The sequence below is a fragment of the Ceratotherium simum genome, chromosome 38 (assembly GCF_057802395.1).
Source record: "Ceratotherium simum simum isolate JZ-2026a chromosome 38, ASM5780239v1, whole genome shotgun sequence".
NCBI classification, from domain to species: domain Eukaryota; kingdom Metazoa; phylum Chordata; class Mammalia; order Perissodactyla; family Rhinocerotidae; genus Ceratotherium; species Ceratotherium simum.
This window is the reverse complement of record NC_141937.1, coordinates 20,603,285-20,626,520: the sequence shown is the minus strand read 5'-3', so window position 1 is coordinate 20,626,520 and position 23,236 is coordinate 20,603,285. Positions and strand designations below refer to the sequence as shown.

Below are 23,236 nucleotides of genomic sequence, written 5' to 3'. Positions count from 1 at the left end.
GATACTTTAAGTAGAATATGTGTTCTTCTATAAATTTTTGTATATAAATTTACTCATTGTGATCAGTTGTGCATTTATAGTTTCTAAACATATTGGGCATACATAAAAATGAAATGCTTAGAAACTTGAGGTGATTCACTTGGAAAGGAAGCAAACATTTCATGGAGAAGCGTAAATCAAGTGAAGGTGCCATCTGGCAGTTCACGTCCCGCCTTATTAAACTTGAATTCTGCACTTTGCACAGTAGAGGCAGAGGTGCTTCATAAGTATTAATAATGACTAATATATCATGGATGTTGATTGAGTGTTGATAAGTATCTAAAAATCACAATCCTAGAGACACACTTCAGCAACTCAGTGTGGTGATGCTGCCTCTCCCAGCTTTAATGCCTCAGAGATTTGTGAGCCATTAAGACGGTTTTTTCACACCACTCAGATGCAGACACTCTCAATACTTTTTGCTGCCACCCAGCTCTGTTGCAACCCAGGCACTAAGTCGGTAGTAAAGGAAAATATTTGCTGCTCAATCTAATTTCTGGGAAAGTTCTTGGGCAACAATTAGGTTTTTAGCATATTGAGGGGAAAAATGGGCTTTAGCAATTTGATCTGCGTTTGGAGACAATCTGTTCTTCATTGGCGTTAAGCGATAGGTGGATTTTCACATACAAGGTGTGAGTAAGGGAAGTTCCACCTAATCGTGGTGCTGGGTCCTTGTCAGGGCTTGGGGTGGATTGCCATTCCTTGCTGGCCTGCAATGGGACTGGTTTCTCCACTAACTGGATCTTAGCCCAGAGGTTTCCCTGCTTTCTGATGTTGCTAGTTCATCCCTCTGCCACCTTGGACTTTAATTACAGTTTCGGGTTGCAGGATAGAAGTCAGCTGACAGACTCTCTGATGTTTGGAACTTGAACGTTTTTTGAGGGGGAAATTGCAAGTGTTAATTTTCCAAATAATTTGTTGATCCTGAAGCCAACCACTAATTTGCAGAAATTCACTAATTTTTAGTCACTCTTCTGTAGGGTCAGAGGAGACAATGAACAGCAGTGTGAATATTCAGTTTTTCCAAGGAAAAAATGGTGCCTAATACTCTCTCTTCCCCTTTTCTTAGTGTTTCTCATGGAGGAATGGCTCTCCCTGAAGTTGACAGGGTTCATATTCCCTTCTGGTTTTTTGGGACATTTAGGTGCTCCTCGTGGGCTGACAGGGCTCAAATGGCTTTCCCACTGACATGCCAAAAAATGAGCAACATTATAAGGCCATTCTGTCATTCATTAAACAGAAATTCTATTTAATAATTTTTTACCTTATGAAATACAATAAAAAGCACATTGCCTTTTTAAATATTTTCATGCTTTAAGTTATACCTGCACTGAGACAAAATCTACAGACACACACACACATTTACATGTGCTTGCATACATGCAAAATCAAATAACCATTTTCAACTAATTCGATACACTTTTTATTCACATAGCTCAAATAATAAAAGTCAAGTGCTTGCTTTTGTAAATATGTTTGCCTATATTTACAGCTGCTGGAAATTTTACTCCATTGGTATATAAATAAGAATGCCAGTATCTTATGAGTATTTGTAAGTGCAAGGTATTGACCTGAGTGATTTACCTGTGGTATCTCATTTAATACTCATGACAACCTTCTGGCATAAGAACTATTAGTATCCCCATTTTATAATGAGGAAACAGATGTTAGGAGTGTTAGTGATTTAACCAAGGTCTCGTAGCTGGTGAGTGGTGTGTTATAATTGAGACCCAGTTCTATCTTAACCCCAGAGTCCATGTGCTTCATCTTCCTGACACTATCTTTGTGGGGTCACCCTTGACCTTGAATAGTCAGGAGCGGAGTTACTTCTCATTTTGAGAGAGTGAGTTAGGCAGAAAATTGCAACCCAGGTGAAAGACTGTACAACCTTCCTCTTCCTTGGCATCATGCCTTCTTCATGGGTCTGTAGGTAGATCTAGAAAGTAGGAAACACCAACCAAGGTGTTTAATCATAGCATTTGTATGATGCCTTTGATAGCAGGGAACAGAGAACCTGACCCAAACTCTCTACACCAAAAATGTAAACATTATTGGCTCATGATCCTCAACAGTCAAGGGGTAGTATGCTTTCAGGCTAGGCTTGATCCAGAGACTTGTGAAGCCTTCGGGATTTGGTTTCTTTTGTTGATTCTATTGACTCTGTCCTCTCTGTGTATCAGATTTGTCATTAGGCTGGCTCCCCTCATGGTAGTAGACGTGACAAAGAGATTCCTGATTTCTTCTCCTCACTACACAAATCAAAGGAAGAGAGAATTTCTTATGGCTTCTCAGAATGAAAATCTCCTTTCATTTTGACAGGAACTATGTACTTATACCTAGAAGCCCAATGCAGAATTATTTATAATATTCTTCTTGACATAAGATCACTACATTAGAAACAAAGGGAAGGATTTTCCAGACATATGTGTATATACTGTTTGGACCCACCAAGCACGTATGGACACAACGGGAAAACCATGATTCCAGAAGACTAGCCCTCTGTTTGCCATTTTGGGTGACATCGTCTCCATTCACTATCTAAATGATTGGTGCTGATTTTAGCGTAAAGTCCTAATTGCTGTCTCCTTGAAGAAAGTATTTCAAATTTATTACTTTCAATGAGTTACCACTATTTTCTTTGTTCCGTGTAGGAAAGGGTTGTGAAACAATTTAGAATTAAATATTTTAATTCCATTTGAGTTCACTTGTGTAGATCAGGTTTAATTAATGCTTAAAAAACAAAAATAAAAATTTCCCATCCAAAACTTTTAAGTGTAACTATTTTACACTTTAACCTATTTTGTATCTTGTAGAAATTAAATGAAATAGCAATATGGTCATTTGAAATTTTCTCTGAGATGTTTTTGTTAGAGCAAATAAGCTGACTAGAGTAGGAAAGCCCTTCAATTACAGTAAACCCTTGGTGAGGAGGTACTGTCCATAAATTTTGGCCATGTCATGTGCTTCTGTGTTTTGCTTCTGAGTATTATGTCCTCCTTATGAGTAAGGAGTTCTACCCTCTGTCTCCCTTTCTCCATGAGGAGAAAATAAAGGAATATCCATTTTATGAAACCAATCATGGTAGCCGGTAATGAAGTAACGGTTCCCACAGGCTTATTTATCACACTGTTTCTGCCCTCCTATTCACTGATCTCCAGTTTCTGAAAAATGGATTTTTGTTGTTAACAAGTTTGAAGAGAAGGTACTGTAAAAGTTAAAAGGACCATGATCAAAATATAGAAAAATATTAAGGGTGAATGCACCATGTGTCTTCAAGGGCAGAGCCTGGTCATTTTTATGGACTAGTGTCACTAAACAAATGTGAATATTTAAGGGTTTTTAAGGGTATCAGTGATTTCCTACAATTAAGAAAACTAGTCATCCTCTTTTGTTTTGTGTGTGTCCCCTCCCATTTACTAAACTCAAAGTTTACGTCTAAGGCAGAATGTGCCAGGCACAGCTGAAATAATGCCTTTTTTAGCTGCTGGGTTGGAGACGTTGCAATTCCTACACTAGATGAGCAGTAAACCTCCCTGACACCGATGCATCTTCTCACTGTAGCTTCACAGGACTCACATGTCTAGAATCCTTCTCAGCCTTGGCAAGTCCTCGTCCATGGCAACTCACTGTTGGATGCTCAAGTGATTTCTAATTAATAAATAAAATGAATATAACTTTGCAGCTGATAGATGCGTACAGAAGAAGGTTTTGGCTGACCTTCATTAAGCGTAGAGTAGTCACATTACTGTGTAAAAAGCTTTCTTACCGGTTACTATGTTGATAGAACTTACTCAGGGCCCTCAGTGAAGTAAGAAGTATTAGTTAGGGCTCAGGCCTTTTAATTGCTTCTGTTTTAGTTCTTCAGCAACAAAACTGCCTTGTTCATCAGTATCAACATCAACAACAACATTTGCTATTTGGCGATTTAAAATTGACAGCTGACTGTCACACGTCACCCAATTTTCACGTCACCAATAGAGTGGTATGAGAGTGGGACCAGTATCTTTTTGAGGAAACTCAAGCCCAGAGAAAGTAAGGGAACCACCTGAAGTCAGTCCATGGCAGAGGGGATCTTAAACTTATGTCTTCTGCCCACAAACCCCCACATGCTCTCTTAAAACTGATTTATACGATCCGTGTGGTCCATGGAAAGAGCCTTGTGCTGGGAGACGGGAGGCCAGGGAGCCACTTGCTGATGTGTCATCTTTGAGAGATTGCTTGACAAGTGCTTAACCTTTATGAGCCTCAATTTCCTCCTGCTCATCTTACATTGGAAGGATGTTGTGAGGCTGAAATGATAAGCTTTGAAAAATAAAATAATGCACATGTGCAAGGCGTTATTAAAACGTTTTCTTCTCTGTACTGTATTGCTAGTTATCGATTAAAAGAAATATTATAATCTGCTTATTCAAATAATTTACACCCATGTTAAAACCAGAGAGCAGATGCTGCAATAAAATTAGTTCTGGCACATTGTCCAAGGCCCTTAATGAAATCAGAGCAGGCCTGATAAATGAGACAATATGATAAAATATTTAATTTTGTAACCTTCCCTGTGTTTTTATTTGCTTAATTGTTTTTGCTTGTTTTTCTCTCTTTTTGTTCGTTTTGATGAGAATCTGTGCTAAGGAAGAATTCTTAATATGATTTTTAAAGCAATTTCTTTTCCCTTCAGTGATACATCAGAAGGAATGAAAGTGAGATTCTAAATGACATCAGTTAATATGGAGTCAATGAATATTGGGTGAATTAAGGCTGTTTGTGGGCCTGCAGATTGTGGCAAACTGCTTTTAAAGCTGAAACAAAAGCATGTGTTTTTTTCATTTATTATAATTTTTTTCAAAGTGAATTATTTCTGGGTGCATTGTTTAAATCATGTTCTTCAAATTATTTATATGGGTGTGAAGAATATAGAAATTATGCCAATGTGCTCATATTGGATATTGGTCAATGTTGACTGAAACCCAAAATTATGAATCCCAAACACACATTCTCTAGCATTTGGGTTTATTTGAAAACAAAGATCAAATTAAATCACATATAATTGGTTAATCAAAATGACACTGAAAATGGTTTTTAGATTCTTCAATTCGTTGTTTAAAACTTTAGTAATATTTAGGGTAGTTGATGTTTATACCTTGAAAATAGAGGTTGATTTGAGATTTGGAATGCTTTCTGATCAAATGGAATCTAAACTTGTTAAAATATGTGTGTCCAAATCTGATTTTATATCTTATGGGTGTTCAACAAATAAAAAACATTCATCCAGCTGCTTCAATACACTGCACAGGATTTGCCTGTAGGATCTGCCAGTGTAAGTTATCTGTGTCCAAGAATATGTCAGATGCATTTACCATGTCTGCTGCTGAGCCTTGACAGTAGCTGGAAATTTGACCATGTCTCAAAGATAATATAATTTGACCATATTATTTCCATAATATTCATATGCAATTCCTTAGAGAAGGAAAAATAATGAATGTTTCTCTTGAGTTGTGTTACATGTACCTTTTCTGTTGTATTTATGAAATCCTTTCTTTTCTTGGAACCAATACAGTTGAAGGCTGAAGGGAAAGACAAATATTTGGGGAGTTTCCACATTACTTTTTATGTACCTGGATCCAATTAGTTTTCACAGTTGTGCTGCCCGAACACTATTGAAATATACAAATGCATTCAATTTTGGAAACAGTGCCCAGCTACATTATGTCTTTTGTAATAGTCCCATTATTGAGGGGGATGTGTGTGTACATATTAGTGTGAGTATGAGACAATGGAAAACAAAGGTGGAAATAGTGCTTGAAGGTAGAAATGATGTTAGTGATCCAAATACATGCCAGGAAGGCCTAGATACTTCCTAGAGGAGGGCCCCAAATTTAGATCTTGGTTTTCCAACAGCCAGCCTAAGAGGAACATTAAATAAGCTTCGACCATAAAGCCAGTTTTCAGTAAAAATAAAATTATTCTTGATACTGACACCAGATAAATTTCTCCCGTGTGTCTTCACTTTAAATAGACAATTATAAATTGTAAACCACACAGCTCCTTTTTAATTGCTAAATAAACTAGAATAGACACCGTGCTTTGTCCATAGTAGCAAGCAATGCATATTTTGTTAACCATTGAATTGGAAAAAAATATGGCATCATCATGAATTTCCTTTGATAAATTACTAAAACACTGAAAAAAAATCACCTCAATCACAAATGACACCATAAAATGTGAATATTCAGGCCATCAATGAATATATCCTAAATGTTGATGGAACGAAGCACAGCATGACTATTGCAATATTCTGCTTTAGGTAGTAATAGAGTATTATGAGATACGATATCTTTAATTATTGTATTCTCTTCCTCACAGGATTCCTCCTTGATCTCATTATCTTTTAAAATTCAGTTTATTGAGTACCTACTATGCCAAACATCCTGGTTACAACAACCATGATTGGGAGGAATTATTGTTTTTCATTTTCTAAGTGAAGAAAGAAGGATCAAAATGGTTAAATAAATTGTCCAAGATTACACAGCTACCAGATATTAGAACTAGCACAGGAGTATGGATTTTCTGACTCAAAATCTAGTATTCTTTTCATTGCACTTTTTCTCCCTCATCCCAACAATTTTATGTACTTTGCCGCCATCTCATGTGACCTCTTCCTTGTGTGTGTGCAGAGGGACAAAATGAGAGAAAGCTCTCTGATGTCTCTTCTTCTAAGGACACTAATCCTATGGGATCAGGGCTCCACCCTAATGACCTCATTTAACCCAAATTACTTCCTTAGAAGTCCCATCTCCAAATACAGCCATACTTGCAGTTAGGGCTTCAACATATGAATTTTGAGGGGACATAAACATTCAGTCCATAACAGTGATCAATTATGAGAAAATTTCATTTAGAGAAATGCAACCAGGCACTCCTTCATTCCTGTGCCTGGGGTGTGCATGATGATCTCAACCTGGATCAAGGGCTGACATAAGCACCAGATCAGGCTTGAGTGAGCCATTGTCATCCAGTGCAGTTGCCTTGCTCTCTAGGATGGCTCTGTACCCTAGGACCATTGGAATTGGAGTGACCAAGGCCCAGGCTAAGTTTCTGAGGGCAGTTATAACCCATAATAATAGCAACAATAATACTTGAACAATTGCCGTGTGCCAGACACTCTACTAAGTGCTTTGGGTTCATTGAATTCAATGTGCCTCATTGAATTCTTACATCTGAATGAGGTTGGTAAGTGATATTCGATATCATTACTTCTCTTTGTACTAAGATTCCCATGGTCACATAGCTAGTAAATGCTTGATCCATGATTTATTTGGACCTGGACAGTCTGACTTCAGTGCCTTTGAATACTACCCATTCTGCACTTCTAGTTATCAAGTAGACCAGTGAGGTAAATGTACTGTAAGATTGCAGAAAGTAGGAATGTTCATGAGCAACCCCAAGGGATGACTTTTTATATCTTGAGGGCCATTGATGTCAACATGGCCTTACTTTTCTGAACCATGACTTGGGGCAAAGGCAGAAGTGTGTGGCTGTGTTGCCTCAGTGCTTCAAGTTCTAATCCGGGAGCCATCTTTCTTTTCCCCTGGTTTTCAATGATCTTCACATTTATGTATTTGGCATAAGTATACATAGAATCAACATCAAACCTTGCAAGTCTTTAGCAATTAAAATGACCAGTCCAGTCAATAAGAAGGCAGGAAAGAAAGAGTGAGAAATTGGAGAGACCAAGTTAAATTAATATTTTATTATTTACATCTTTGATAGAGATTTAAGCCTGACTCTTAATCACTTAGTTTAGTTACTGCCTTGAGATGAGATCCTTGACAAAAAGTAAAGTAGTTGGATGTTTAAACTTACTGTTTGGTAAAAAAAATACACGTTTCGCTCAACTTTTTGTCTTCTACCTGAATTTCTAACATGACATTTAACTGCTGCACTTTTCAACATTTACAAAAACTTTCTCTTTGTGTTTGGTAGCTGAAAAAGTGCTAGAAATTCTAAAACGAGTACTTTTTGAGGTTTTGGGAGGCTCAGCTTTCCTGAAGTCCTCTGAGGTCAGTCACTCAGTCCTGATGGGTTTCTGTGTCCTCAGTTGTTGGATATGGTGGTGGACTTGCCAAGATCCCTCCCATGCTCTGTGTCAGAAGGTTTGTGATGCTTTTTCAGTCATTAAGCAAGAAGAATGTTTTCCCAGGTGCTGGATACACATACACGGTATATTCAAACTCATTCATTAGTTCATCCATTCATTTATTCACATTTATTTATTCATCCTCAACTGACAAATATCTATTGACTTCCTACTCTGCAGCCACTGTCCTGTGTCCTGTGGGACATTCAAATGGCTTTTTAACTTTGAATGTATTTCATATGTGGTTGAATGTATGTAGTTAATTCAATAAAGTAAGGACTCTGTATTCCAGATATGAAGTAATAGTTTGATCTTCTAAAACTCAATAATATTTCTAAAATCAGTATAGATCAGTTTTCACATTTAAAGTGTAAAGGAGACCTCCGCAGCTGTGCTTTTGAAGAAACAGTATAGAAAGGTTTTTTTAATTGTCTTAAATCTTCTGTTCATAGATAGTGGCTTATAGTTCATCAACTTCAGAATTTTATTGAAAAATAAAAGATAATCCTATCTTTTATTGTATTATTTGATATATTATGATAATATCATTATTTGGCTATATTTATCAACTTAGATAAACTTTGCATATATTCTGGTGCAAAATACTCTTTTTAAGTGGCCTAGTAGGAAAGAGTGTTCTTCCCAAGACTTAAATGCATTCATTACTCAGGGCAAATCACTGTTTAAACCCATCAAGCCCCTCAACCAACTCCAGCTGCCTCCCTCCATCAGATGACCAGCGCTCTGCTCTCCCGAGCAGATGAAGAACATCTTAGTGGAACTCTTCAGTTTCTTTTCTCTCTGTCTAAAGGATTATGTTGTTTCATTATTTCTTTCTTCCCTCTCCTCTAACACAGAAGCTTCCAGTCTTTCTTCTGAAACTGATCTTTTAATCTGTGCTTCCCTTTTCTTTCCCACTATTCTAAGAGTTTATTCCACGAATTATCTCATCACTTGTATCTTTTCCCCCGTAGCTTCAAGTCTCCCTTGTCTTAAAACAAGCTTCCTCTCAATCTTGATTCTTTTTCAGGCCACAGATTTGCAGAAATTTGCTTGAAATGGGATGGAAAGAGAAGAGATATAAGTGTGAACTTTCTAAAGTGTTTCTGTGATTGTGGCAGTCGTCTGCCCAGAACCTCTGATGACCCTCACTGTCTGCCAAATAAAAAGTTCCTTGACCATCTGCCACCACCGGTCCTTCTCAGCCCTAACTCCCACTACCTCAACATGCCCAATGTTCTAGTCACATCAGCTCTCTCTCCATCATCCCTTGCTCTTCTCTTTTGCACAATGATATGTTCACATTAAAGGCATTTTTTTACTTGCCAAATCCTAGCCTTCTTTCAAGACTTAAGATAGTGTTTCTTAAATGCACCCATCCCAAGCAATGTCTTGTTTCTGTACTCCCACAGTACCATTTTATGATTTTATTATTTTTACGGCTTGTTGTTTATATGGTTTTCTTACCTTCTAGGCAGTAAGCTCTTTGAAGGTAGGAATCTTGTCTTATTTATCTTTCAATTCCGCACGTGTACATTATTCTTAATTCATATTTGATGTCATTGATATTGATTTAAATTTTATATATATATATATATTTTGGTAAATGGGACAGTAATATCTGGATTCAAACTCAAATAAACATGAAAGTTGCATTCCAATAATATTTTATTTCATTATATTAGTATATATAGGCTTTGAAAAAAATGTGATTTGATTGAGTGAATGGTCCAGTAGATGGAATTCTGAACTTGTCTGGCAGAGTTTGCCCAGTAGGAGCTTATAAACACGTGCATGAAACTTGAGTCTTTTTCTAGCCTTTAACTTTGTAGGCAATGATATATGCTAAGATGAGGCTGAAAATATGAATGCCATTCTGAGTTTCTCCAGGTGCCAAAGGAGTACCTGAATAACCCAGGAGCACAGGTAGCTGGGAAGCTTTTCTGGTACTTCATTTGGTAAAGCCTGGCTTCCATTTGAACTGCTCACTGCTGTTACGTCTCATCTGGTTGTTCAAGCCCTTTTTTGTAATATGCTTTCTTGAACTCTGACAGTAACTGATATTCAGGTTATTTGCTGTGTGTTAACTTTATGTCCATTTCTAAGGTCTCGAGCGATAGTCCCCTGTCGTTTATTTACCTGTATGCCTCACAGATCCTGATTTGTTCTTTGGTTTGCAGAGGTTATACACCTCTACACTGGTGCATGGGCCAATTTCCCCACTCTCTGTCAACATTTTCAAGGGAGGAAATAGAATTGATTCTTTCAGCAGCTCAGTTATTGGAGGCAGAAAGGGCCCATCTGGTTAGGTTGTATGATAAGTCATAGGCTTTGCCTTGATTTCTTCTTTATGGTGTGTAGACCTAATGTAGGGAGATTGAAGACATTTTTTCTTCATCACATCTGAGAATCAGTTGTTGCGTGAAATATGGAATGCAATTCAGGTTTCCCGCTGTGCTTTCATTGCTTATGGTATTATTTCCATTGATGTGGGAGGCTCTTCCCTAAGAGACAGATTTTCCTTCAGGCAAGGTCAGCCTGTTTTATGCATACTTATGAATATAATGCATATTTTACAATTTGATTTCTCTATTCTCTTTGTTTGCATAATCCAAAGTTAACATTGGCCTTTCTTTATGCTAATCTTGGCACATCCAGGAGAAAAAGGAAAATTGGAGAAAGGATAATGACCTTACTTCTGTATACCTATAGCAACCAAATGGTAAACATAAGCACTGTAAAAGATAAAACTTGAGAAAACAATACATTGGAGTTATGACTTTGTTATGTCATATTTCTCATTACAGTAGAGTAGTCAAATAGTCCTCCTTTGGCTTTATCCTCTAAATATTTAAAAAGTAAATATTTAAGATAGCTTGGCAAGAACTAGTTATTTAGCTACTACAATAACATTAAGGGACAGAATAGAGGGAATTGGAAGGAAGAGAAAGAAAAATAAAAATGGGAAGATGTATCACAAATGAGAAAACAAGATTTTAATTATAAAAAACATCTAATTGACCCTACCTTTTTGCAAAAACAATGCAGCAATACCATTCTACAGGAGAGGTGGTGCCTGTGGAGATGGGATCACCATATCCCCAAAACCTCCTTGTTGAAATTTTGGGATTATGAACCAAAGGGTTTACCTCCATTGACTGTCAATGAAAGAGCTGTCTTTGCTTTGGGGAAGATGATCTCCTGACTCGACTTAAATATTTACTTTAAACAGTTTTTCATTATAAGAGCCTAAGAAGTTTGATCACAGAACATAGCTCCTGCTGAAAATTGGTTAAGAATTAAATAATTATTTTTGTTTTGGATACTAAATGATGTACTACTTATAGAAATTGATTATTTTGACACCTACTTTTGCTACCATTTACTCACTTTGGAAAAATTAAAACCGTCATTGAATTTATTTTATTTTCTATAAAAATTGGTAAACAGTTCAGTGGAGCGTTGTTTTTAGCTCCTGTTATTTTCTGTTTCTTTGATGATCTTTAAAGTATGGATGACAAATGTCTTTACTTATTCTAAGTTCAATATCATTTATTCTTTATTTTTCATTCCTTTACTCATTCAGTGAGTGTCTGCAATAGGGCCAGATTAATACACTTTCAGTAAAAGGAAGTGGTACGGATAGTGGGAAATAATTGACTTGAAAGTTTGTAGACCTAAGCTGTAGCCCAGACCCATCATAATGACCTATGGGTTCTTAAGCAAGTCTTTTGACTTTGCTGGTTCTCAGCATTTACATCTAATTGACTGATGATTTTTTTTTAAATAAAAATAAAGAATAGTTTTGTTGGTTACATATAATTTCAGCTATATTAATATATATTATAAACTTTAAGAATTAGAAATGAATGACTTTATTTTTCACCAAGAATAATCTAGGTTATGACAGCATGTTCAGTGATTCAGTGATTTCTAAAATCTTTTACAGTACTAAATACTCGCTGTATGATATAGAAAAAGCTGAAAAATGAATGATGAAAGAAGTGGATAGTTATATATTTGCTTCTAAAATGAGTTAGTCAGATATGACTTATTTGATGTCAAATATGTAGTCAAGAAGCAAACCTCAGTTATAACTCTGATCTTGGAAAACGTGACATGTGCTTAAGAACACACGTGGGGAGAAGTGTGCGTTGCCCAGCCCAGCCCAGATTCAGAGTGAGAACTAGAGGACACTATACAATCCCGAATCATCCAAGAAAGATTAAATTATGTTCAGGAGATGCTAGTTAACTCAAGCAGAAGGCCAGGGTACTTTGGAAAATAATTACTAGCAGATGTTAAAACAAAAATTATTTTCTCTGTGGTCTGTACCTACCCATAAAGTTGGACAGTCATGCACCGAATAATGAGGTTTCGGTCAGTGACGGACCACATATATGATGGTGGTCCCATAAGATTAGTACCGTGTAGCCTAGGTGTGTGGTAGGCTATACCATCCAACTTTGTATAAGTACACTCTATGATGTGTGCACAACAACGAAATCACCCAATGACGCATATATTAAGAGACGCGTGACTATTTGCCATTTTTTCCATAGTGTTGATGCAAATAATTATTACTTTTAATTGTGACTTCTCTCATCTAAAGTGTAACTGGTTTATCTTATCAGCTCTTCTACTGAAATTACGTATATATTTGTTTAACCTCAGAAAAAAGAGTGATGGGAGGTACTTATATTTCCTAAGAAGCTTGCCCATGAAACCTTAACCTCTTGCAAGATTCATCAATCATATTAAACTATTAAACCATAACTTGTCTTGAAATAATTTGGAAGAATAGAGAATTGAAATAATAAAGAATCTCACCAACAATGGCTATTTTAAAAACGTCCGTCTATCTATCTCTCTATCTATCTCTCTATCTATCAATCAATCGTCTATCTACCTTTCTGCCTTCTATCATCTGTCTTTCTCTCTGTCTGTCTAATCATACCTCAACATGACCCTTGCTTAGCTTAGTGGTAATAACCTATAAGCATCCAAGAAGAAATATCTAATGCCAAGGATTTTTTTCTTCAGTGTAGAAAGGCTTAGAAACCACTGGGATAGAAAAAATAATACTTAAACTTTCCAAGTGTTTGTTACAAATAGGAGGTATGGAGGATTGGAAAATAGTTTTAAGTAACTCTCCTGTAAACCTGCAAGTGACAGAAAAATCAATGTGTACTTTGTTAGTAAAGTGAAAGATAATTTTCACCTCATATTTAGGAATGAATTTTGAATGATCTGGGAATATTTAACAAGATCTGTTAGCACTATTTTATGAAAACTTGTTAGTTTTATGGAATATTAAGGTTTCATTGCATGGTGATTTCTTATGAATCCAATAACCTAAAAGTAAAGTGAAAGAATTGAAAGTCTTTCCTCTTTCTTTTATTCCATTGTTTAATAGTATGCTATGTGAACTGTTGATTTCTGGGGAATATAAATCTGAGTTGTCATACTACATTCTCAAGGGCTGTTTGAGCAAAGATTTCTCTTTGATTTTGATGAAGAAACTGAGGCACAAAAACTCACTTAAAATTAATGCAGAAATAATTTTCTGAGAGGGTTATCTCCATGTCTTTATTGTAATAGTAACAATAATTACCTCCCTTGTAGAGGCCACTACTCATTTCAATTTGCAAGAAAATGATTTGTGCAAAATCACTGAAAATGGTGCCAGATCTTTCGTGTTAATAGCGTCTAAATCTTTGCTTTAAAGTCACACTGATTACCTGGACGTTTCTGTGAGGTAAAATATAAGTACAACATCATTGCCGTTGCTTTTTTGCTCAAGGGGAAACCAAACATTGAAGATTGTGAATTACTAGTCATGTAATAGAAACAATTTTCCAATCCTCTGATTGAGTGAAAAGAGGGCTCTTCTGTAATCTAAAATTCCAGCTATATGTACATGTCATGAGACAAGTGTTCCCTATTTTCCGGAATCTAAAATTCCAGATATATGTGCATGTCATGAGACAAGTGTTTCCTATTTCCAGGAGCCATAGCCCCAGAAAGTAAGCCTGGAAAAGCAGCGTCAGAACTGGGCACATTGGCCCGCCCCAGCTTGTCTGGGGCACTCATGTGCTCTATTTTGCCTGTGGAGGCTAATTGGTAGGATGGTGATTTCTGGGTTTGGGAAGGGTTGAGTGCTTGTCTATAGTTACAGCACAGTCGGAAGGAGTTGTCAGTGCTGGCCTTCTGGGGATTATGTTCTCCTTTTTCCTTCAGTGACGATGGGATTGCCAATCATAGGTGGTCGCTAAATACTGCAAGTTATTGTTCCCTAAAAATAGCTCTATCTATAGAATCTTGGCCCATTTATGTCTTGGGTGAATTTTGCTTGGAGTGCAAAATAGATCAGGATTTACTCTTTTTTTTCCTGAGGGATGCCATACTTTAACTTTAGGTCATATTGCCAAGGTACAGTTTTTTGGTTTTTTTTTTTTTTTAAGCACTTGAACTTGATTTTTTTTTAATAAATTTTTTTTTTTTGAGGAAGATTGGCCCTGTGCTAACATCTGTTGCCAATCTTCCTCTTTTTTTTTTTTCTCCCCAAAGCCCCGGTACATAGTTGTCTATCATAGTTGTAGAGTTGTAGCTCTTCTGTGTAGGACGCTGCCTCAGCATGGGTTGAGCAGTAAGTAGGTTCGAGCCTCAGACCCAAACCGGTGAACCCTGGGCCGCCAAAGCAGAACACGCGAACTTAACCACTATGCTACCGGGCTGGCCCCTTAACTTGATTATTTCTTAAAAATAAAGAGGTATTGTTTAGTTTGTTAAAAATATAGATATAGTTAATTATCTTATAGAACATATGTCTTTTTGTTTTTTTTCTTTTTTTAGGATACCATCACTCTTCCCTCAGTGTTTAATCAATCATGCTCTTTGGCTCTTACTTAAGCTTTCAATTTAAGACAGTAGAGCTTGTCAGGTGTCATTTTAAGTACCAGCAAATGGTTGATCTTAGGCAAGAAGAACAAAGTTTAAAAGAGAAAATAAATCTAGCACTCTCTTAATAATTTGCCCTCTGCAGCAACAGAATCTTATCTGACCACCTACATTCATCTGGTTGCTGACGTGGTTCTTGCTTTAATCACAGAAGCTATTTTTGCACCTTTTGTGTCTTTTGAGGAACCGAGTGGGCCTACTTGCTTATAATGATTCATGTCTCAGAGTGCACAGTGTGCCCTGAAGTGCTTCTGTAGGGATGTGCACAGAGGAGGAGGGAAATTAAAGCACCTTGAACATCCGCATAAGGTGGTACTAGATTAAGGCACATTTGAATTGTCATGTCTTGATGCTTTAGTCCTTCCTATGAGACAATAACTTGTCTGGAAGAAAGAGTAATAGTTTAGAAAATGAACAAATATACAATAACCATCTAGGGGTAGTGTAATAATATTTTTATATGGGCCCTTTATACTGGGAGATATTCCATCTTACGATGGTTGATTGATGAATCTATTTGGGTTAAGTAGTTTGACTGACCTTCCATGCGTTTCTTTGGATCAGACTTGGATAAATATTGATTCTACGTGTGAGAAAATCCCTTTTTCTTTTACTTACTGGAGTTTGTTAATTCTCAGGATTTTACTGTGGTTGATTTTGGCTTCCTATTTCAGAAATTAATTTTAGCACAGAACATAACATTGCTGAAATAAACTATAGAAAAGAATTTGCTACGAGGTTGTCTGAGACTTCATCCTGTGGAGTTTGCTGATGTACCGAAAGAAGTTTTGTGGGAATCTCGGCTTTAAGGCAGAACTGTGTCACGGACTTCAATGGCAGAATTTCTAGTTCCAATACATTAAGTTTTCACTCGAGCATTATTTTCCTAATTGCCTCCACTTTTGCTGTTACGGGCAATTCTCTTTTAATACAAGTACTTATTCAAAAGATTTAAACTATGTTGAAAGGAAATTTTTTCTTGAAAAAAAAAAAAACAGTCTTCTTGAGAGATCCAGTTCCAAATTTTCTTTCCTTGAGGAAGGCAGTTTCTGTAAGTGAAGAATAAGCATGAGCCAACCCCGGTGACCTAGTGGTTGAGTCCGACGTGCTCTGCTTCGGTGGCCTGGGTTTGGTTCCCTGGCACAGACCTACACTGCCCGTTGGTGGCATGCTGTGGCAGTGACCCACATACAAAATAGAGGAAGATTTGTAACAGATGTTAGCTCGGGGCGAATGTTCCTCAAGCAAAAAGAGGAGGATTGGTGATGGATGTTAGCTCAGGGCAAATCTTCCTCAGCAAAAAAAAAAAAAAAAAAAAAAAATAAGCATGCCTATTAAAATCCCTGCTTGTAGATACAAGCGTCATCATTTTTAAAAATCTTCTTGTTTGTCTTTCAGATTCCCTGAAGTTGTGCATGAGTTCCTGTGGGAAGAGTTGGCATCGTGGAAGGCAAAGACGGTTGTTTTTTGATATGAGGATAACAGGTTAATAACTACAATTTGTTATTTTATTCTATTGTTTTTACGTTTAACTTGAAAAGCAGTTTTGGCCTACTATGCACCCGTATGTGAACCGACTTTGCCATCAAATCTGGGAGGAAACAATGTATATGCCATTTAGAGAGAAAAGTATTGTGAAGGTTTGATTTTGTTTATTTTGTTTCTCATAATAGACCAGTTTTAATAATAATTTCCTTAATTGATATAGCCTCGTTTAAGAGCATTTCTTTCTGGCAAAATTTGTTTTCATGTAAAATTCTACTTAGTAAATCCTAATTACTTTTGCCATATAATGGGGAGACATCCCACTAGAAAAACAAAATCACAATTGTAAAAAAAAAATGCAAAAAGTTTTATGACAAAATATTAAAAATAGCAGGCTATAGTCAAAATAAGTCATAAATATCTTGACTAAATATGCAAACTATACAAATATCTGCCGTCATGTCCTCATTGTAGCCAATGTGGAAAAAATATGGTTCAGTTTTCCATTAGGTTTTAAATATCAAATTAGATTTTAATGTATGTCAAATCAGATGGTGATCATCACAGTATTTTCACTTTTCTCCAGAAGTTCTCTGAATTGCTTGGCAGGGTTTTATTTAATATACAGTATCCTCCTCATCTTGTGACTTGCTCAATTTTAGGGAGAACTGAGGTTATGGGAATTTTTACTAATAAAAAGAGCATTTATAATGAATTTGGCTCTCAGGAAGGTACCTTTTTTTAATCATCCTGTGGAAATAAGTCTGTATTCAGTTGGACTCTGGCACCGGTCATGGTTTTTTGGTAGATCCTTTTTTCCCTCATCCGGTACTTATATGTGGCAGTGACTTGTGGGACCGTCATTGTTAAGGCACTGGTGCTCTGAGATGCTCACGTATTTCTTAAAATGTTTTGTGATTGATCTCTGGCTTTCTGAAAGCACATATATGGAAACGGCCTCTAGAATTTTCTTCCATAATTACCATCACAAGACTTATATATTTGTTTACAATGTAATACTACCAAATTCTCAAAAAAAGACCCAATAGCCATTTTAATTTTAAGAAATGTTTTATTATGAAAATATTGGAAGTAGAGAAGTAGCATTTGTTGCCATTTTATACCCTTATTATTTAGGATGTTATTATTTAATGCACACTTGACTTTTGCCACCACTCAAGTAATGATTAATTTCCTGAGGTAAAGTTCTTTCTACGATAGTGTTTTTCTAAGCGAAAGATCCCAGATTGACAACCCTGGAAACTGTGGGCCTTTATTCATCTGCAGAGCAAGCCTGCCTTCCTGCCAATCCCACCCAGCTGTTATCCTGAAGGGACCTCTGTGGAGATCTATACGGGAGGCTGTTTCTGGGCCTTTCCTTTCAGGGCCTCTCTGAGGAAATTATTTAACTGGGTGCCAGATTTCTTTGAGTGGGGCTATGAAGAGGAGCCAAAGGAGTGGGCACACTTTTAGAAAAATGGCAACTCTTCTATGTAATATCCTCTTCTTTCTTTTGCTCAGTTCGCTTCGTTCTTTTACCACTGAAATAGCCACGCAGAGGGTAATGTCTTTGTCAACATTACCCCCCTCTGAAAAAATATGCCGAGTTGGCTAGACAATGGCTGTCTTTACTGCCTAAAGAACTCCTTTAGGGTGATCTGAGTGCCATCCACGGGAAACCCAAAAGTCATATCCTCTGGCCGAATATCTTACTCATTTCATAGCACTCAATGGCATCAGGGAAAATTTTAAATGTGAATGTGAAACTGTGTTTGGAATACCACTCCTTTGTTGGCAATGGGTGCCAAAAATGACTTTGTGTGGGTTTGGTTACCATAAAAAGAAATCTCAGAGAAGGAAATGATAACTGGCTGTTTTCTTTCCATATGAGGATTGCTCTAATATTGCATTTTTTAACCTGTCAGTTGATTGGGAAGACTGAAGATTTACTTTTAACATATAATTAGAGAATATGAAAAATGAAATTGAATCTACACAATCATTAAGAAGTAGTGTAGCTATAGTTAACCACATTACTATAGATCCTTATAGCTCTGAGTAGATCTGTATTGAGAAAATCAAACTAAAATTGCAGGTATATACAATGGTACATTTGATGGTTTGTAGTGATATTATAAGGTCCAAAAAAAGTATTTCTCTGTCTGTAAGCATTTTCATCCATTTAAGTAATAAAACACAAGCTTGGGAATTTATACCATTGTTGGTAGAGTTAGATGGCTTAGTAAAAGTATCACCTAATAAAAAAAGGCAAATGTCATTATCAAACCTCGGCTTAAGCTTTGAAAGCCTTTTGGTTTTTACAGTCAATTTATTTTCCTGTGAGTATAAGTTGAGGAGAGCAGCAAAGAGACTTTTGAACGCTCCCAAATCCTGCTTGGTTTAAAGAGACAGACATGCCATGCCCAGTAATAGATCCATGGTGCACACAATTTACATTGCAGAATTTTTTCAGTTTCCAAGATAAAGCAACTGTAGACAAGAGATTAATGAAGAGTCCCCATTTTTTTTTTTTTTTTTTTTTTGGTGAGGAAGATTTGCCCTGAGCTAACATCTGTCACCAGTCTTCCTCTTTTTTTCACTTGAGGAAGATTAGCCCTGAGCTAACATCTGTGCCAGTCTTCCTCTATTTTGTATGTGGGTCACCGCCACAGCATGGCTGACAAGTGGTGTAGGGATCTGGGATCTGAACCTGCGAACCCAGGCCGTGGAAGTGGAGAGTGCCGAACTTAACCACTAGGCCATGGGGCCGGCCCTGAAGAGTCCCCATTTTTAATAGTTGATGAATATGAATAGTAGATTCCCCAAAGGACCCATCACTCATTTTCTCTCCCATCTTCCTTTCTCTCTCTGTCTCAGAAACTCCAAGAAGGAAAGTGATTTTACGGGTAGCAGTTAGTTGAAGGCTTTCCAAGGATAGTGTTGGAGAGAATACTGTATCCTCAAATATGTTTAAAATCTAATGTAAAAGGTTCATGTGAAATAAGAATGATTTCCCATTCCCTAGTAATATTCTTAAGCCTTTCACTGAAGTGAAAAGTTACACATTGCAATTCAGAGGAATGTAGACCAGAGGGGTTGGGCTTCTGCTGACAGTGCTGTTCCTGGAGGACCAGGAGTAGGGAGCACGGGGATCATCTAATCTCATGATAATACGGTAGGACATCTTAGGTAGGCTAGTCTTAGAAATTTAAAAGGAAGAGATTTTCCTGACAGAAGCTATTTGCATAATTAAGTCAATGTCTTTTATTGGATCAAAGTTTTGAATTTTAAATATTTTCTGGATAATAAGTGCTATTGGAATATAGGATGATCCTATGTTAATATCAGCAAAATTGGTTTTTATTTTTTTAATGGCTTTTTCTGATTATCCCCTTTCTCCTAAAATTTAAACCTGACAACAAGGAACTAAAGGTTCTGGATAACTTGTGTTCTGACCATTAAATATCTGCTTTTGAATTTTATGTAAATCACTGTTTTTCATCTTCTGATCTATTCTTTAATAGCCAAATATTATTGCCTTTGTATGAATTTTATTTGGTGCATCTCTTTTTTATGATATGTCCTTAGCAAATAAGAATTGTATATGAATTATTTAGGGTGTGATGGTTTAATTTATTACAGTACACCATAAAAATTAAATCCCTCTGATTTATAAAGGTATTACCTCATTACTAGAAGAAAACATTGTATATCTCATCTCATTATTAAATATATTATTCCAGTCCTGTTTTTCATAAACTTTTATGTACTTGCTTAATTAGAAGTCTGTGTTTTAAGCAGAATTACATATTGTTTGTAAACCAACAAATGAGAAGTGACCACAGGCCTAATTTTCACTTTTGAGGTTTTTACTTTCCTTACAAGTAATGCTTTTTAAAAAACAAAATAAAACAATTGTTTGTCGTGAGAATTTATCATGTTCTCACAAGGAGCTGTCCTCATTAATACTTTAAGATACAGATTTTGAACATTATTTAAATTATGGATTTGTTTGATTTCTAGGAAATGGCATTTTGGAGCCTTTTCTGTACCACAACCATGTAAAAACTCATATATGCTCCCAAGACCATGAAAAATTCAAGCCTTGGAAATATTGAAGTCAAGGGAAAATATTTAGGAAAAAGTATTATTGAAGATGTATTATTTTAAGTTGTGATAAAACTTGACAGTGGAGCTGGGGGCGGGGGGTGCAGAGTGGGAGGGGAGACCCTTTAGACTTGGGGGTCAGCCAAACCTGGATTTGATTCTGGTTCTGACAGTCAGCCTCCCTAAGTATCATCCTCAACTGTAAAATCAACTGTAACATAAGTGTAACAATGCCTATTTCGTAGGGCCGTCAAGACACTCTGTACAAGTATAGCTCTGCCAGTGCACACAATAAATGCAGAGTAAACAATAGCCATTATCGTTGTTATTACTAGCAATGAAACTGCAGCATACATCAATATCATGATAAAATATTAAATATGAAAAGTGACCTAGAAATTACTCAGTTCAAGCTCTGACTCGTAATTAAGGAAAGACTCACAAAAGTTCTGCCTTGAATTGGAAATACACTACACTTGCATTGTAGAGGATGTTATTTATCTCTAAAAGTCTGACAGAGGTTGTGTCCACATGAACTTTAAACACATAGTTAATTAAACAAAAAAATTTGGCCAATTTGGGTTAGACGTCGCTTATTATTCTTGTTAGCGTGGTTGCTGGAAATGACCCAAGTAAATTTGCATTGAAATATTATGAAGCCATCACTTTTCTTCCCATTTTTGCCACATTACCTATAGAGGGACGCATAGGAAAACCACTGTGGGGAGAAATTCAATCCAACAGTAAAACTTTTTAGCCAACCAAAGTTAACGCGCTTGTTGTTTAGTTTTTCCGACAACTGCTTTACAAAATATTGTGCTTCCTGGCTAGCAGCAGAAGGAACTTTTGATTACAGAAAATCTTGCTACAGATAACGGGGGGCTACTGATTTCTCACTCCAAAGATGTATTATTCCTGTGGGAATTTCCATGCTCATTTCCACTTTCTAAATGCACTATCGTTATCATTACAGTAACATTCTATGTTAGGGAGCAAATTGGACATGGAAGTAAGACCAGTCCTTGAATTTTGGTTTGGGAAATTACAGTACATTTGCATAGTGGCAGCTCTTTTATTAACCAATATTTTAGTAAAAAGGTAAACATGTTCATATTAAGAAGAATAAACAAAAATAAAAAATCACCAAAAGTCATAAGGGGAAACGTAGGAATCTTTCCTGCCCCTTCCTCTGACTCCTGGTTCTACTTCTGCACTCGAACTACTGTTAGAAAACTGTTTGGCATCCTTGCAGAAATTTTCTGTGTTTATTGCCTGTTTCTCTTTTACACAAATGGGATTATAAAATACGTCCTAGAGCGAAATAAGCCTTTTTTTTTACATTCGATGTAATCTTCTGGATGTATCAGTACTTATAGCTGTACTTCATTTTTTAAAATGGCTGAGTTTCATGATTGAACCATAATTTATTAAGCATCCTTGTACGCGTATCTTTGTGCACCTATGCAGGTATATCTGTAAGGATAAATTTCCAGCAGTAGAGTTTCTGGGCCAAAGGATGTGAGCGTTCTTACTTTGATAAGCACTGCCACATTGCCTATCAAGGGAACATCTCAGCTTTCATCAGAGTTGATACAATTGAGCAGTGAAGTTCTCAGAATCCTCTGGGTACTACATTTGCCATTTGCTACAGAATTTGGGTATTCACTTAAAATCTAATAGTTTCTAAGCTTGACAGTTTCTAAGCTGTCAAGTTTTCCTGAGCCATTCAGTCTTCTGGAGGATTCCTTTACTCACTGTGATATAAATTCCCTAAAAAGGAAATTTATTCTTTTAAATGTTCAAACCTGTAAGTTCAATTAAAAAAACCCACTATTCTCAAGTTTTTAATATTTAAGGAATTAGAACCAGGCTAATTGTGACAAAAACTAAGATGTTTTGATATAATAATCTTACATCTTGGAAAATATTACTCTAAGTTATAAGTTTTTCTCTTTGAGTTATTTTTGGACACAGTGTCAATATAAGGTTTACTGCTTTGATGTGGTGTACTCTAAAGCAGTTACTTGCTGGTTTTTTAAGAACACATAGCATTGTGAGCCCTATATATGATGAACTTTAAATTGACGTTTGTATGCAGCAATGTGGTTTAATGGAACAATTTTTCCTCACTGAATTTATTTTCTACCCAGGAAGCGTCAAGACAATCATGCCCATGAGAACTCTAAACCATTCAGGTAATCATTACATTTTCAAACTGTGCCCAAAATAGATTTTGTTTTCCATATTATGAAGGTTTTATAATTGCTTTATTTAGATGCACTTTCCTGCCTTTTTCAAAGTTCTGTGACAATATTTGATTCTTATAGCTTTAGTCTACCTCTACTAATCACTACTTTTAAGCCATGAACTACATCTATATTTTATATTAGTATAAATTATATTAATAAAATATTAATATAATATATAATATTAATTTATATTTTTTTATTTATATATTTTATTATATTAATTAATTAATATATTATAATTAATATATAATATATAATAATT

At 36.2% G+C, this 23,236-nt stretch overlaps 1 long non-coding RNA gene across 1 annotated transcript in view; it reads left to right on the top strand.

The window, feature by feature from the left end:
* The window catches only part of LOC147912259 (uncharacterized), a 94,199-nt gene extending 71,119 nt beyond the window's left edge, over window positions 1-23,080 (top strand). The window contains exons 3-4 of the long non-coding RNA XR_015550141.1: window positions 16,532-16,618; window positions 22,876-23,080. This is a non-coding gene — a long non-coding RNA (uncharacterized LOC147912259). The remainder of the gene's footprint in view (window positions 1-16,531; window positions 16,619-22,875) is intronic.
* The last annotated feature ends 156 nt before the right edge of the window (window positions 23,081-23,236 follow it).